Source organism: Fukomys damarensis, unplaced genomic scaffold (assembly GCF_012274545.1).
Source record: "Fukomys damarensis isolate Sample0158 unplaced genomic scaffold, DMR_v1.0_HiC HiC_scaffold_1, whole genome shotgun sequence".
Lineage (NCBI taxonomy): Eukaryota > Metazoa > Chordata > Mammalia > Rodentia > Bathyergidae > Fukomys > Fukomys damarensis.
The window spans coordinates 71,477,237-71,490,651 of record NW_022900913.1 but is presented as its reverse complement, the minus strand read 5'-3'; the positions used below and the strand labels follow the sequence as shown (position 1 = coordinate 71,490,651).

Here is a 13,415-nt window from a genome sequence, read left to right as displayed (position 1 = left end):
TGATAGGTCTAAAACAGGGCCTGAAAGCCCAAACCCCTCCCAGGCATGAGGATGGCACAAATGTGGCTCTCTGTGGAACAATGTGGAGAAGTAAAAATCTGACCCTCCATGCAACTATGCAAGGGAACGGGGGCTCAATTCTCTGGAGAAACTGCAGCTGAGAACAGAGACTTACCTCTCATTCATAGGAGAGAGGCAGAAAAAGGCCATCGGAAACTCTCTTCTCCACTTCTCTGGAGTAGAATTTGAGCTACCCAGCACTTCTGGTTAGGCCACAAACTGGTACAGGTTAAAGCAGGAAGGAAGGCCCTAGGTGGAAAGATCTCCAGAAAGGTACAGAGATACAAGCTAAGACAGACGTGACAGAACATCTGGTGAATACCAAGCATTTGTATGGAAAAGTTACGCAGGTGAAAACTTAGGTCATTTAATTTCTGAAAAACATATAGGAAACAGAAATGTAGAGCTCTGTATTTGAACAACAGTTTAGTAGTTACTCATTAAAATATTATTTATTTCACTAAAAATAGGGCTATAACTATAGCTTGAGAATAGACAAAAATCATTAAGGAGTTTAAGAAGGCCAAATTCCTAAGTATCACAATCGAAAGGCAAGGCCAGGGATTTAGCTCAGTGATTCCGCAGCCTGCCTTGCAAGTACAAGGAACTGAGTTTAGTCCCCAGTACCAAAAAAAAAAAAATCAAAAGGCAACACACAATATCTCAAGCTACAGAATCTCAGGGGGTATAAACATTATATTAGGAAATATGACAGTAACTACCATAGGAAACAGGCAAATACAATTTCTTTGCCTCTTTTTCCTTATAAGCCTTTTTGCTATTAAAAAATGCCCTGTCTACTTTTAAAGATGATAAAGACATCTATCTGTTTATCAAAGTGCATTATAAAGTAGTAACAAAGAAAAGCAGAGAACAGAGAGAAAGCCTACTTTTTGCAAAACAAGTGAAGACACGCTTCATTCTCATGTCTAGATTTTACCTGTGTATATGCAATCTCACTAGAGGGATGTTTTCTTCACAAGTTCTCCAACATAATCATCAGGAGAACAAAGTAACAAATCTAAATGTCCATCAATGAAAGAATGAATAAATTATGATACAGGATAATATTTATTCCTACCTTAGAGGCTTAGGACAAGATGTGCTTCAGATACTTGAATTTATTTTGACATATTTGCATAAACTTTACCATTTGAGCAACCCTAATCCAAAAATCTTAAATCTGAAATGCTCCAAAATTCAGAATTTTTAGTTTCACATGATACTCAGAAGCTTCAGCTTTTACTGCATTTCAGATTTAGATTTTTAAGCTGAGAGTCCAATTTGTGTGTGTATTCATAAACTAAAATACTATACAGTAGTTATAAAAACCTGAAAATAAACCACAAAGGCACAATTCTGAAGGAAAACCTCCAAATTGAGAATAGGATATTTATGTGCACGCACACACATACAATATAAAATTATTTTGTGGAAATGTTTTTACAGCAAAAAAAATAAACTTTATGGATAAACGTGGACCCATAAATACAGATTAAAAACACCAAGAGGAATGGGGGGTGTAATTCAGTGGAAGAGTGTGTGCTTAGCATTCATGAGGCCCTAGGATCTATTGGAGAGGAGCAAGAAGAGGGGGATTAGGGGAAAGGGAGGTGAGGAGAAAGGGGGATGGGAAGAGGAGAGAAGGGAAGGGGAGGGGAAGGGGAGAGGAGGGGAAGAGCAGAAAGGAAAGGAAAAGAAGGAAGTGGAAAAGAAAAGGAAGAGGAGGGTAGAGGAGAGGTGGTGATGAAGGGAAACTTAACAGCAAGTGTCAGCAATACCATGAACAAAAACACTTTCATACTATTGGTTAATGCACATAAGCACAGCCACAATGGAAAACAAGTTATTCCACACACACTGCAGGAGACAAATCTAAAGACACACACCCCCACCTCCACCCCCGCCAAGGCACCTCCCTGTGTATCCACCCAAACCTACCTTGGCTATGGCCAGGAAGGGGGAAGGGGCCCAGACTTGGGGTAGCCTACTCTGTTCACATAAGCCCTGAGGGGCAGAGGATTGACCCCACCTATGAAGATCTCCAGCTGGTGGCCTTGAGGAGGCATGAGCACAGGGCCAGGAGGCAAGGATGACCATGCCCTGCCACTCAGTAAGAACACAAGCCTAGTCCCATGACTGCATGGAACTGGCTCTACCACCCCTAAATGAGCCAGGAGGGGTTCACCTGCAGGGCTCCAGCAAAGAATGCAGTCTTGCCAAGAACCTGACTTTGGCCCTGACCTGGGCAGACAGCCCAGCCAAGCTTTGCACACTTCCAACCTAAGAAGCATAAAGTAAAAAAGTCTATGCTGTTGGAGGCCTGCAAATTCTTGAAATTTGTTACACAGTAGTAGATAACTAGAGCAAGCCATACTGGCTCACACTGTAGTAGCAGCTAAATGGGAGGCTGAGGCAGAATGACTGCTTTAGCCCAGGAGTTCAGGGCCAGCCTGGACAACAGTAAGTCCCCATCTTTACCAAAAAAAAAAAAAAAAGGAGAGAGATAATAGTATGGAAAGTTGAAGATGCATCATCTCACAGCCTAGCAGCTAGACCTCTAACTACACACTCAGGTTGAAACAGTTGCCTGTGTGTACCAGAAGACCATAGCTCGTGATATGAAAAAAGACATCCTCATAATCAGAGGACAAAGAAAAATTGTGGACATAATATTCACAGAATATAACACAGTATATACAGTAATGAAACACCAACAAATGACAGCTAGCCCCCAGAACAGGGCTGAAGCACATCAAGTCCTCAGGGTCCTGTGTGGCTGTTGCCTGTGACCCCAGGCCATGCAAATACTGTTCACATCCAACCCTGCAGCAAGCTACAGGGACAGCACTTACACAAAGAGACTACATGTGAAAGGCAAAGTTTTATCAGCTCCAGGACTCTTGGAAAAAATAGGTATCATGTTAAAAGAACACATGAATAAAAAGGCAAGAGAATGCGAGGGAGAAGGCATGCTCAGCATGCCAAACATGTAGCTATACTGGTAGCCAAAGGTCAGGTTAAGGTGATTTTTATAAGTACTATAATGTCTACTAAATACCTAAAAGACAAAAACATCTGCAAAACAAAACTATTATATACTCAGGGAAAACAAAAACACCAACATACTGTAATAACTTTTCTTGTCAAGACCTGTCCATTGACAAAAGTAATTCAAGTAATGTATCAGGTACAATCCTTTTTAAAATCAGTGTGGCCTTTTGTGCCTTTTATCATTGAGCAGAACATTTTCAAGTTCATCTGTAATGCATCAGGCAGTACTCCTCTCTTTTCGTGCCTGAATACTGTTCCACTGTACTGATGGCCTACATTTTAGTCAACCTCTCATCAGCTGATACCTGTGAGTTGTTTCTACTTTTCAGCTATTTTAAACACTGCTCTATGAGCTCATATATTTTCGTGTGGACATGTTTTGCTTTCCTTGGGAACACACCCAGGAGTGGCACCACTCTGTCATGTGGCATCCCCAGCATCAGCCACTTAAGAAACTACCAGGCTGTGGCTCAAAGCAGCTGCACCACTGTGTAACACACCACTGTGCAACCCTCCAACTATGGAGGAAGATTCCAGTTTCCCATAACCTCACCAGCACTTGTTACAACTCTCCAGTTGCAGCCATCCTAGTGGGTGTGATAAGATTTTTCATTCTAATTTTGATTTGCCTTAGCCAGGTGACTAAGCAGGTAGAGTATCTTTTTGCATTTTTATTGGTCATTTACAAATCTTGTCTAAAACAATACATATTCAAATCCTTTGTTCACTTTAATTTTCAGTTACTGCTTCATACTGTTGAAGTGTAAGAGTTCTCCACATTCTCTAATTTATTAGATACATGATTTTCTCCAACACAAGGAAGGATGTGCATAGCGTAGCAAGAGCAACTCTCTTATGCTGCTGGTAGGAGGGCAAAACAGTGTAACAAACATGAGAAAGCAACTCAGAAATACTCAGGAAAATTACCAGTATGTACCCTCTACAAGCAACAGCTGCATTTCTAGATGTATACCCCAGGGAAATTCTTCTACTTGGGTGAAAAAAAAACATGGATGAAATTTAGCAACCTAACTGAAAGTGAAAAGAATCACAGTAAAAACCCACACAATATGATGCCATCTATAAAGTATTCAAAAATATGTAAAAGCAGGGGTTAAAGCAACCCTCAGAGGTAAATTCTCAGCCTGAGAAAGGCCTTGGATTCTACTCCTAGCTCCAAAACATAAAGAAAAGGAAGTGAATATATGCAAAAGCAAGCAATGTTTTGGAGGGCTATACTCATGAAATATTACCAAGAAAAGCAGAGAAATGACAGGCACAGGACACAATGCTGTGGCCACTTCCAAGAGAAGAAGGCACAGGAGGTAAAGCAATACTCTGGATTCAATATGTGTATTTTGCACATGACAAATTCCATAAACATTTTGAGTCTCACAGACAACTGAAGGGCTTACAGATACAGAAAGACAGAAAAGCAGTTTGATCCCAATACAGAAAGGGCAGTTTCAATCATCACAGTGAACCACACACACAAAAAGTATCACCAGTGATGTTTAGCCCAACAAAGCAGAGCTTTGCAGAACTCAGAAGACAAAGCTTCCTGCTCTCACCTGCTTCTTTCCTCCTGTCTGCCTGCCTCCCTGGTCCCCCTTCCATCACCTCTTTCAAAGAGCTTCGCCATCCAACTACCAATCTGAGGGCCACTCATCCTCCCTCCATTTCCACAACAGTGCCACTGTAAGGCTCGCCTCAGAATGACTGTCCTCAGATCACACCTGATCTACTCTATCAAAGACATGCACATGCACCAGGACAGTCAGTACACTGCTCACATCCACCTGGTTCACTACAGGTAACCAGCTTCCTGCTGACTACTAAAAGAATAAACAAATTAGAAAATTCAGGCATTCCAAACACTTGAAATTAAAGCTGGCCTAGTTTGTTTGTTTTTTACCCTTCCAGCCAGGTGTGGTGCTGCATGCCTGTAATCTCAGCACTTCGGAGGCTGAGAATGGCTTCAGTCCAGGAGCTTAAGGCCAGCCTGGGCAACACATCAACTCCACGTCTCAGAAACAAAATAAAACTAAACTAAAAACTAAAAACCACAAGGAATTAAGAAATCACAGTCTTTGAAAAAGAATTTCCATGTTGAAACTCTCACTACAGTAAAAAACAAGTCAGGCTGCCAAAAGACAGGTAAAATAAAGTGTTTCTAATGCATGTCCTGATCATCTTCCATATGCACAGAGGGCAAGATCAGAAGAGTAAGAATTTTCTCAAGGATTATCACCCAAACAACACACCACTTTAGAGAATGTCTTTAAATCAGTTGCATAACTGAAGACCAGGTAAGATTAGAGAGAATTTTTTACAAGAAAAAATAGTAATATGCCATTTTAAGACTACACTTTATTTCCTTTCAAATGTCTTAAACTACTTTCCATCAGGAGTATAAACACAAACCCAAACATTATGTCATTATGAAAGAAATGGAACACTGTTAGGTAAAAGGAGCCGAAACCAGGACCATAACAAGCCTTTATTATGCAGAGGATCTGCAGGGCTCTCTGAAAAGAGAGAAAAGCAACATGGCAGAACAAGAAGCTTCTTTTATAGGAGCAGGGTGGGGTTAGCCTGAGATAGGGTGGAGTTGAGTGAGGTAGTATGGAGGGACTGGAGGAGCCTGTGACATCAGTAGGAGGTGCTTGTGACATCACTAGCTGCTAGGAGGTAGCAAGTATCAGGGTACCTTTCTTGGTGGGAAGTGGGGCATGCTGGGAAGAAGACTGTCCTTTGGTGGGAGAAGCCATATTTTAATGTGGCATTATGGGAAGGAGGCTGCTATTCTATGTGGCAGCTATTTTTAAGGCGCAGAGCATTATGGGAAGGAGGACGCTGCTATTTTATGTAGCAGCCATCTTAAGGCAAGGGAAATCTAATATTCCAGGCTTGCTTTACGGTCGTTGGGCGAAGGTCTCTTCTTCTGGAGCTGCTTCAAGCTGACAAAGAGACAAAGATTAGGGTCAAACATGAATCTGTTGGGGGTAGTGGTAGGTGGGGTCTTCCTTCTGCCGCAATGGCTGGTACCCTGCCACGATGAGCTCTGTGGCTGATTGGTAAATGTTCTCATGCATTCTTGTAGTAAATTTTGAAAGACAACAGAACAGACAGGGTCTGAACAGTAGGATTATGCAGAGAATAGTGAGGGGTCCCAGGAAAGGAAAAAGTCATTGAAGCCACTGGTCAAAGTATCCTGGCAGAGTGTAGCCGGTCTAGGTCTCGTCTGTTTTTCTATGCATTTCCTGAGTTTCTTTACCTTGTGTCCAACAGGGCTGTCTATTCTGGAGTATCACACCTGCCAGTGAATTGACTTGGGACTGTAGGGTGACCAGAGAGTCAGCTATCTTCATTTAGCTCTTGGCATTGAAAGTAATAGAAATGTGTTCATGTTGAGATTCCTGCCAACCCCATGCCAATTGCCATCAGAATATTGGCCCTTATCAGAAAGGGAAGTACGGGGAGAAGGCACTTATTGAGATAATGAATAGGTGGCTGTTGTGAGGGTAAGACTTGCTACAGTAACTGGGTTTCTGTATAAATTGTGAGGGGAAGACTAAGAAAGCCCACAAAATAGAGGCAAGATGGAGCTGAGATGAGACAGTGAAAGGCTTGGGAGTCAGATATAAAACAAACTCTTAGGGACACAGATTATCCCTGACTCAGGAATACGAATAACTTTAGCATGAAGGGTAGAACTGTACTGATTTACAAAGGATGAATTTATACAGGTCCAATTGCCATGTGTGCAGAATTTTAATTGGGTCTAAAAGGGGTCTAATATTGTGGTATTTTGGGGGGCAGGATTAGTCCAGTTAAGAGGAACTGGTATGGGGGCATATGGCGGGAATCAGGATGATAGGGACATATAGCACTCAGTTTGGTTGCCTGGCAAGCTAAGTAGGGTGGTGTTCACGAGGTGTAGGATCCTTTTATGTGTCTCAGCAGCTTTTGTTTGTGTGTGTGTGTGTGTGTGGAAAGATCAATGTTTTTGTATGGGGGCAAGTGCTTTCTGTGTTTTGGCTATGAGCCATTCTTCTATCTCCTCCTGTCATAGTTTTAATGATTCCCAGTATGTTTTTAGTGTCCAGCAGGCCCATGTACCCTGGCTTTGTTTACACGTGGAACGCCTTATAGAGATATGATCTTTCCCATACAGTATTGATGGAAACTGCTAGAAGGGGTCAGTGACTAAAGCCCCTTTTTATACCTAGCTTTATTACTATGGTACTGTTTTATACCTCTTTTGGTTCTTTTCTGCTGGGTGTTTAAGACCAAGTTAAAGTGAGACCTATGTTAATGAATATGAACCTCTTGTTATCTATCAAGGTTAATTAAGTCTCCTCAGGCCACTACACTGTAACCATGTGTAGAGCCTCTCTGCTCCTGTCAGTGTCAGCTGTCAGGATGGGCCATGGCCTTGCTTGACCAAGTTGTTTTCAGTGAAAGTGTGGGAGATTTTTTTTTCTCTTGGTGAACCTCTTTTGGCAGACGGTACATTTGTCCTCTGGTGTCCAGCAAACTCCCTGATCAGGAGGTTGGGTGACTTATAAAAGATGTAAAGTGTATAGAAAAGTCTCCTTCATACCTTGGATCTTTGATGACCTTGGAGGGCCAGGGCCAAAATATTGGTGGTCTTCTTAGCCCAGTTATCTTTTAGTGTTGCTCTTTTCACTTTGGTGGTTTAACACCCAAAAGAGAGGATCGGTGATATCAGTAGTACCTTAGAAGCAGTGAGCTTAACTATCATAACTTTATCTGGATAGCAAGCACCCTGAAATCTAAAATACAGTTACAGGATTGTTATTTTTATCAATCATGGTTGTTCTAGTAGTTGATTTCCTGTAGAATATTAACAGAAAAAATGTCGCGAGCCGGTGACACAGAGCACTGTCCAGCAGTGCCTCAAACCTGAAAGAGCAGCGGGGTGGAGATGGGGCAGAGAGAAAGGAAGGACACCAAGACAAGAGTCTGATCAAGGCGACTCTTTATTGCCGGCAAGCATCAGCCTTTTAAAGCAAAAAAACCACAAACTATTATGGGCTGGGATTACCATAGTAACCTTAACAGCTGCTTTACAGAAATGAGTGTTCACACAGGAAAGAGGAAATAGGCTCAACAAAAACAACTATTCTGGGTAGCAGCAACCCAGACAAACACACTCCTGAAGGTCAGAGATAAGAAAACTGCAACTCTGGAATTCCACAAAGGAAATACACCACCTGCTAAACTGGAGAAACTTAACAAATATGGAGTTACTAAAGTTAACAATACTTACAACCAATATTCATGATTCCCACAAAAAAACTTTGAATCAGGAGCCACACAATAGCATGACAGTCATGATGACATCTTTGCAACAAACTTAGATATATATTAGTATAAAATAGCCATTGTTAAATGTATTTATTCCCATCTAAAAACACATAAAAAAGCAGGAAACTCTTTTTTAAGTTATCTTTTGATAAGATGCCATCTAAGGAAAATGTATGGGCCTAAAAATGGACCTGTAATCATGAGTAGAGGAAGTAGAAGAGAAGGGTGAATACCAGGATCAAGAGGTTATTGCAATAAACAATATGTTGCAAGACCTATATAGTCAGAAAACATGAATATATTTTGTACTCCAGAAAAGTAGTAATAATAATTATAATTATATAAAACCTTATGTCTTATAGTGTAGCCTGGTACTAAAAGGATCTTTTTTAATAACTCCTTGTTTTTCCACAGAAAATATATTTTGATGACCATTATAAACATATCACAATAATATATTTAGAACTCAACCCTTTGATGATAACCAGCGTAAACATTTTATAATAACATATTTAGCAGTATTTATTGGGGGTATATCTTCCCATAAGGCTATGAAAATCATTGGGGCTCTCATTAGTGAACAAAGACCTAAATATATTTTTCTAAGCAGCTGCTTCTTTATTCACCAAAAGGAGTCTATCCAAACCTAAAAGTTTATATTTAATTATCTGAACAATTTATTTAACCTGCAAGACCAGGTTGTAGAAATTAACAATTTATTTGTATCTTTGATGCCATTTTGATCAAAAAATATAACTGGACACTTTCAAACAATTGGACAGACACAGACAAACATATAAGACAACGTATGAAACTAGTATATGTACTCAAATATATTTGGCCAATTGAATTATAACATCTCTTTTAATTAAAACTAGTCAAAACTTTTGCAGGTCAATTAACAAAGATCTTTTGTAGAATGAGAATAAGAAGGAATGAAAGCTCTTCATGACTATAAATGTAAACCTTTTATAACAAACCTGAAGCCAGCAAGCAAACATATATATTTCTTTGATAAGTCACTTCTGCATATATTCTCAACATACCTAGGCCTTCTGGTCTTGTGTATCTTTCTTACTCTTCTAACAAGACAAACATATGAAATCTTTTTATATCAAAAATATATCCCCTTTATTTGTAGCCTTTTAAAATATATATGTATTTTTCTAGCTCATTTACTATAAACCTTTCATAACAAACTTGGCTTCAGTTGTTACAAATTTAAAGTGTTCTCTTTATTTCCTCAGTATTATACTTTAAAATATGATGGATGACAAAAGAGTATTTGTAACCTTGAGTTTGCTTGTTTTTTTAATCAAGAAAGTACAGAATGAGCAAGTTAACCCTAAAATTACATTGTAAGAATTAGTAATGTACAAGAAATGTTTTAAGCATACTAATTAAATATTACTTCAAGTAGGAAATGAGAGATACATTTGTCAGTTAGCCAGAGGAGGGAATGATAACAAAGTTCCTGCCTCCAGGTAGATGTAGGGTCAGGAACAGAGATTATTTATGGTGTACAGTGACATCTTATATATTGGAATAGACTATTATGTCCTGTAGTTCTGGAGTTTTATCTCTGCCTTAAATGAAATATAGAAAAACGTATAACCTCAAGATACAAAGACCCATTTACTTTGTAAGTGAAACAAACAAACAAAAAAAAACTTGTACTATGTTAGAAACAAATTAACTCCCAGTTGGCTTGCAGATACAGAAGACAACAACCCGTTGAAAGGCAAATTAATTTTTTTGTACAAATAAGCAAATTTGAATACCAAAGCTACAGGAAACTCACACACCCATTTTATAATAATTTTAAGCAATTAAATCCAAACAGTAACATATACAAGAATAAAATGACATTTTACCAAGAGGGCCCTCACAGGCAGAATAACCTTTTATAAAGTGCTCCTCCAGATCAAAAGTAGTTACACTTTGGAGTCTGGGCTGAGGTGGGGGGGAGGGGGTCACTCGGGCAAGGAGAATGTTGGGGGAGATGGAATAGGAGGAGTGGATGATGCGAGTTAGGGCTAGAAGTACCTGAGAGGCCAAACAGGTTTGACACTGGGAAGGGCAAGAGCATAGGTAGAAGGCTTGTAGGTAGGGGATATCTGACCATTTGCCATTGCACTGACAAAAATTATGTAAATTGCGCAGTACATTAGAAGTGAAAATGTCATTTTCCGGCCATTCAGATTTATGGTCTAGTTTGTACTGAGGCCAAACCTGGCTTTAAAAAAAAAAGTGAGTTGTTTTGGCTTACAGTCGGGACCCAACAGTCCAAGGGGACAAAGTTGTGCCAGGAGGCAGCCAAGAGGCATTGAGGGAGGGGTCATGATTGTTGGGCACCCATATTAGGGTAGGTAAGGAGGAGTTAGCTCCCTAAGAGGAGGGAAAAAGAGAAGAAAGTCTTCATCTCTTGACACTCCCTGAGCCAGTCCCCAGAAGGGGAGAACAAGAGGATTCAGGCAGATGGTGCCTCCCCCAAGGGCACAGTCCTGGTCCCAGTGACCAAAGAGGGTCTCTCTGACCAAGTGCTTGGATTTTCAAGTAGTCCCCAGAGAGAGAGAACGAGACCGAGGACCCGAGTAGAGGGAAACTACCTACCTACTCACCCTGAAATCAGTGACCCATGTGGATGTGAGTCAGTGTGGATGTGAGTCGTCAGTAATGGCAAAGGTAAAAAGCTCCAAGGAGGCCCTGGCTCTGCAGATGTGGTCCAGAGGTGGCTGAAAGGCCAATCGACCCTGGCTTGTGAGGGATTGTCGTTTAATCCACTGTCTTCCTCCAGGGTCTCGACATCAGACATGTTAGGCAAAAAAAGCTGAAAACCAGGACCAGACCAGGACCATAATAAGCCTTTATTATGTGGAGGATCTGCAGGGCTATTTCTGAATAAAGAGAAAAGCAACGTGGCAGAACAAGAAGCTTCTTTTATAGGAGCAGGGTGGGGTTAGCCTGAGATAGGGTGGAGTTGAGTGAGGTAGTATGGAGGGATTGGAGGAGCCTGTGAAATCAATAAGAAGGGCTTGTGACATCACTAGTTGCTAGGAGGTAGCAAGTATCAGGGTACCTTTCTTGGCGGGAAGTAGAGCATTTTGGGAAGAAGACTGTCCTTTGGTGGGAGAAGCCATATTTTAATGCGGCGTTATGGGAAGGAGGCTGTTATTCTATGTGGCAACCATCTTAAGGCACAGAGCATTATAGGAAGAAGGAGGCTGCCATTTATGTAGCAGCCATTTTATGACAAAGGAAATCTAACACCTACCACAGTGATAGTCTTGTCCCTCGAGAACTAGACACTAATACTGATAAATAGGGCGTCTTCATTTTTTCTTTGGGAGTTTTTATTGCTAGACGTTGAACACAGAGCCTCATACTAAGTATGCTCTGAGCAACTGAACTACATCCTCAGCCCCAAATAGGGGTTCTTGACAGTTCAATCAATTCATTCCTGTCCATGCGTTGAGTTAATTTCTTCCTGGGGCTAGTAAAACAAAAATGTTGACACTAGAGATGCCAGACATAACAAAAAAAAAAAAATTATAAAAGATAAACCCAGTTAAATTTGGTTTTCAGATAAATGACAAATAGTTTTTAATGTTTATATTTAAAACATACTCATTGGTTATCTAAAATTCAGTCAACTGAGCAACCTCTATTTTATCTGGCAACCCTAGTCACAGCCAAAGATGGAGCAGTAGTCAATCCAACTTCCACATTTTATATCAGAAACTGAGAACCAAAGAAAGGAAGTGCCTTGCCTAAGGTTAAATCAAAGAGCAAGGAGATGCATTTTCTTGGAAAAGAGAAGACATATTGCACTAGGTCACCCCTTGCGGTTCCATTCAGATTAAACCACCAAATCCTGCTCAGCTCACAGAAACCCTAAACAGACACACTGTAAAATGAGTTTCTGCCTTTTAACACAAAGCTTCAAATTCCAGTAAATCTCTTTATCAACTCTAGCATCCAAAGGGAACAAATTAGGAAACGATGATTAATTTTTTTAAAACTTGGTAATTTCTTCTGCCTGCACAGCACCACCTCTGCTTGTATGTGCACTCACTATATGAAAGAGGCAGAATTTCTCTGAAACCCAGTTCTCTCAAAACTCCGAATTTCTCTTCCTCCAGGGTTTCTCAATGTAATAAAAGAACATGTTCACATTAGTCCATGAATCTAATGATTTTATTCATATCCTCTTTCAGCTTTCATATTTTTTTCAGAGGGTCTATCCTAAAGCATTCGTCTAGCCTCAAAAATACGTCTGCTGCTCCCAATCTGTGCCTGAGCAGCAACAGCAATGGGCTGAAGTCCTGCTGTATTAAAAAAAAAACTCACTTCCTCTGGGATTGCAACACAAGAAAGGATGGGAAGAGAAAGGCCTTTATGGGAAATGTTGGGCCTTTTCCCAGTATATATTAATTGCCTAATTGCATGGCATACAATCAAACAAAATCTGAAGAAAAACAGAAAACTGCAAAGAGATTCATCTTAACATCACACGCAACTAATACACAAGAAAGTCGACTCCACGAGGCAGCCTCTGAACCTACGGCCACGGAAGCGGGGGAGGGGGGCAGAACAAGGTTTCGTTTCCATCTTTTCTGCAAAAAGGGCTTTTCCAATATAGGTCTGTAATGGGAAGGGTCGCTGCATTAAGGAAACAAAAATAAAAAGGTAAGACACTATGCGTCTTTCTAGTAAGTTTCCCTTTAACCACTTAACCCAAGTGAAGGAGAACCGTTTCAGGTAGATTTAAACACAAACCCAAGTGAGCCACTGAGAGACAATATTCCCACCTCCACTTCGCTTACCGCGCCGGCGTCCGCAGCTCCCTGGCGACCTCGAGTTGGGACAGGAACAGAAGGATCAGGGACTGCAGGGAGCAAGCAGCCCGCGGCCACCAGGGCTTAGGCCGGGCCGCACCCCTGCCCGGCGGCGCTAGCGCCTCAGAA

General features: G+C 40.8%; 1 protein-coding gene across 5 annotated transcripts in view; it reads right to left on the bottom strand.

Annotated features, from left to right (window-relative positions):
- Positions 1 to 13,409, bottom strand: part of Marchf8 (membrane associated ring-CH-type finger 8) — a 96,152-nt gene extending 82,743 nt beyond the window's left edge. For all 5 annotated transcript variants that reach the window (XM_010622490.1, XM_010622486.1, XM_010622491.1 and 2 more), the window contains exon 1: positions 13,275 to 13,409. The gene's annotated coding sequence lies outside the window, so the exon portion shown is untranslated. The remainder of the gene's footprint in view (positions 1 to 13,274) is intronic.
- Positions 13,410 to 13,415: the final 6 nt, after the last annotated feature.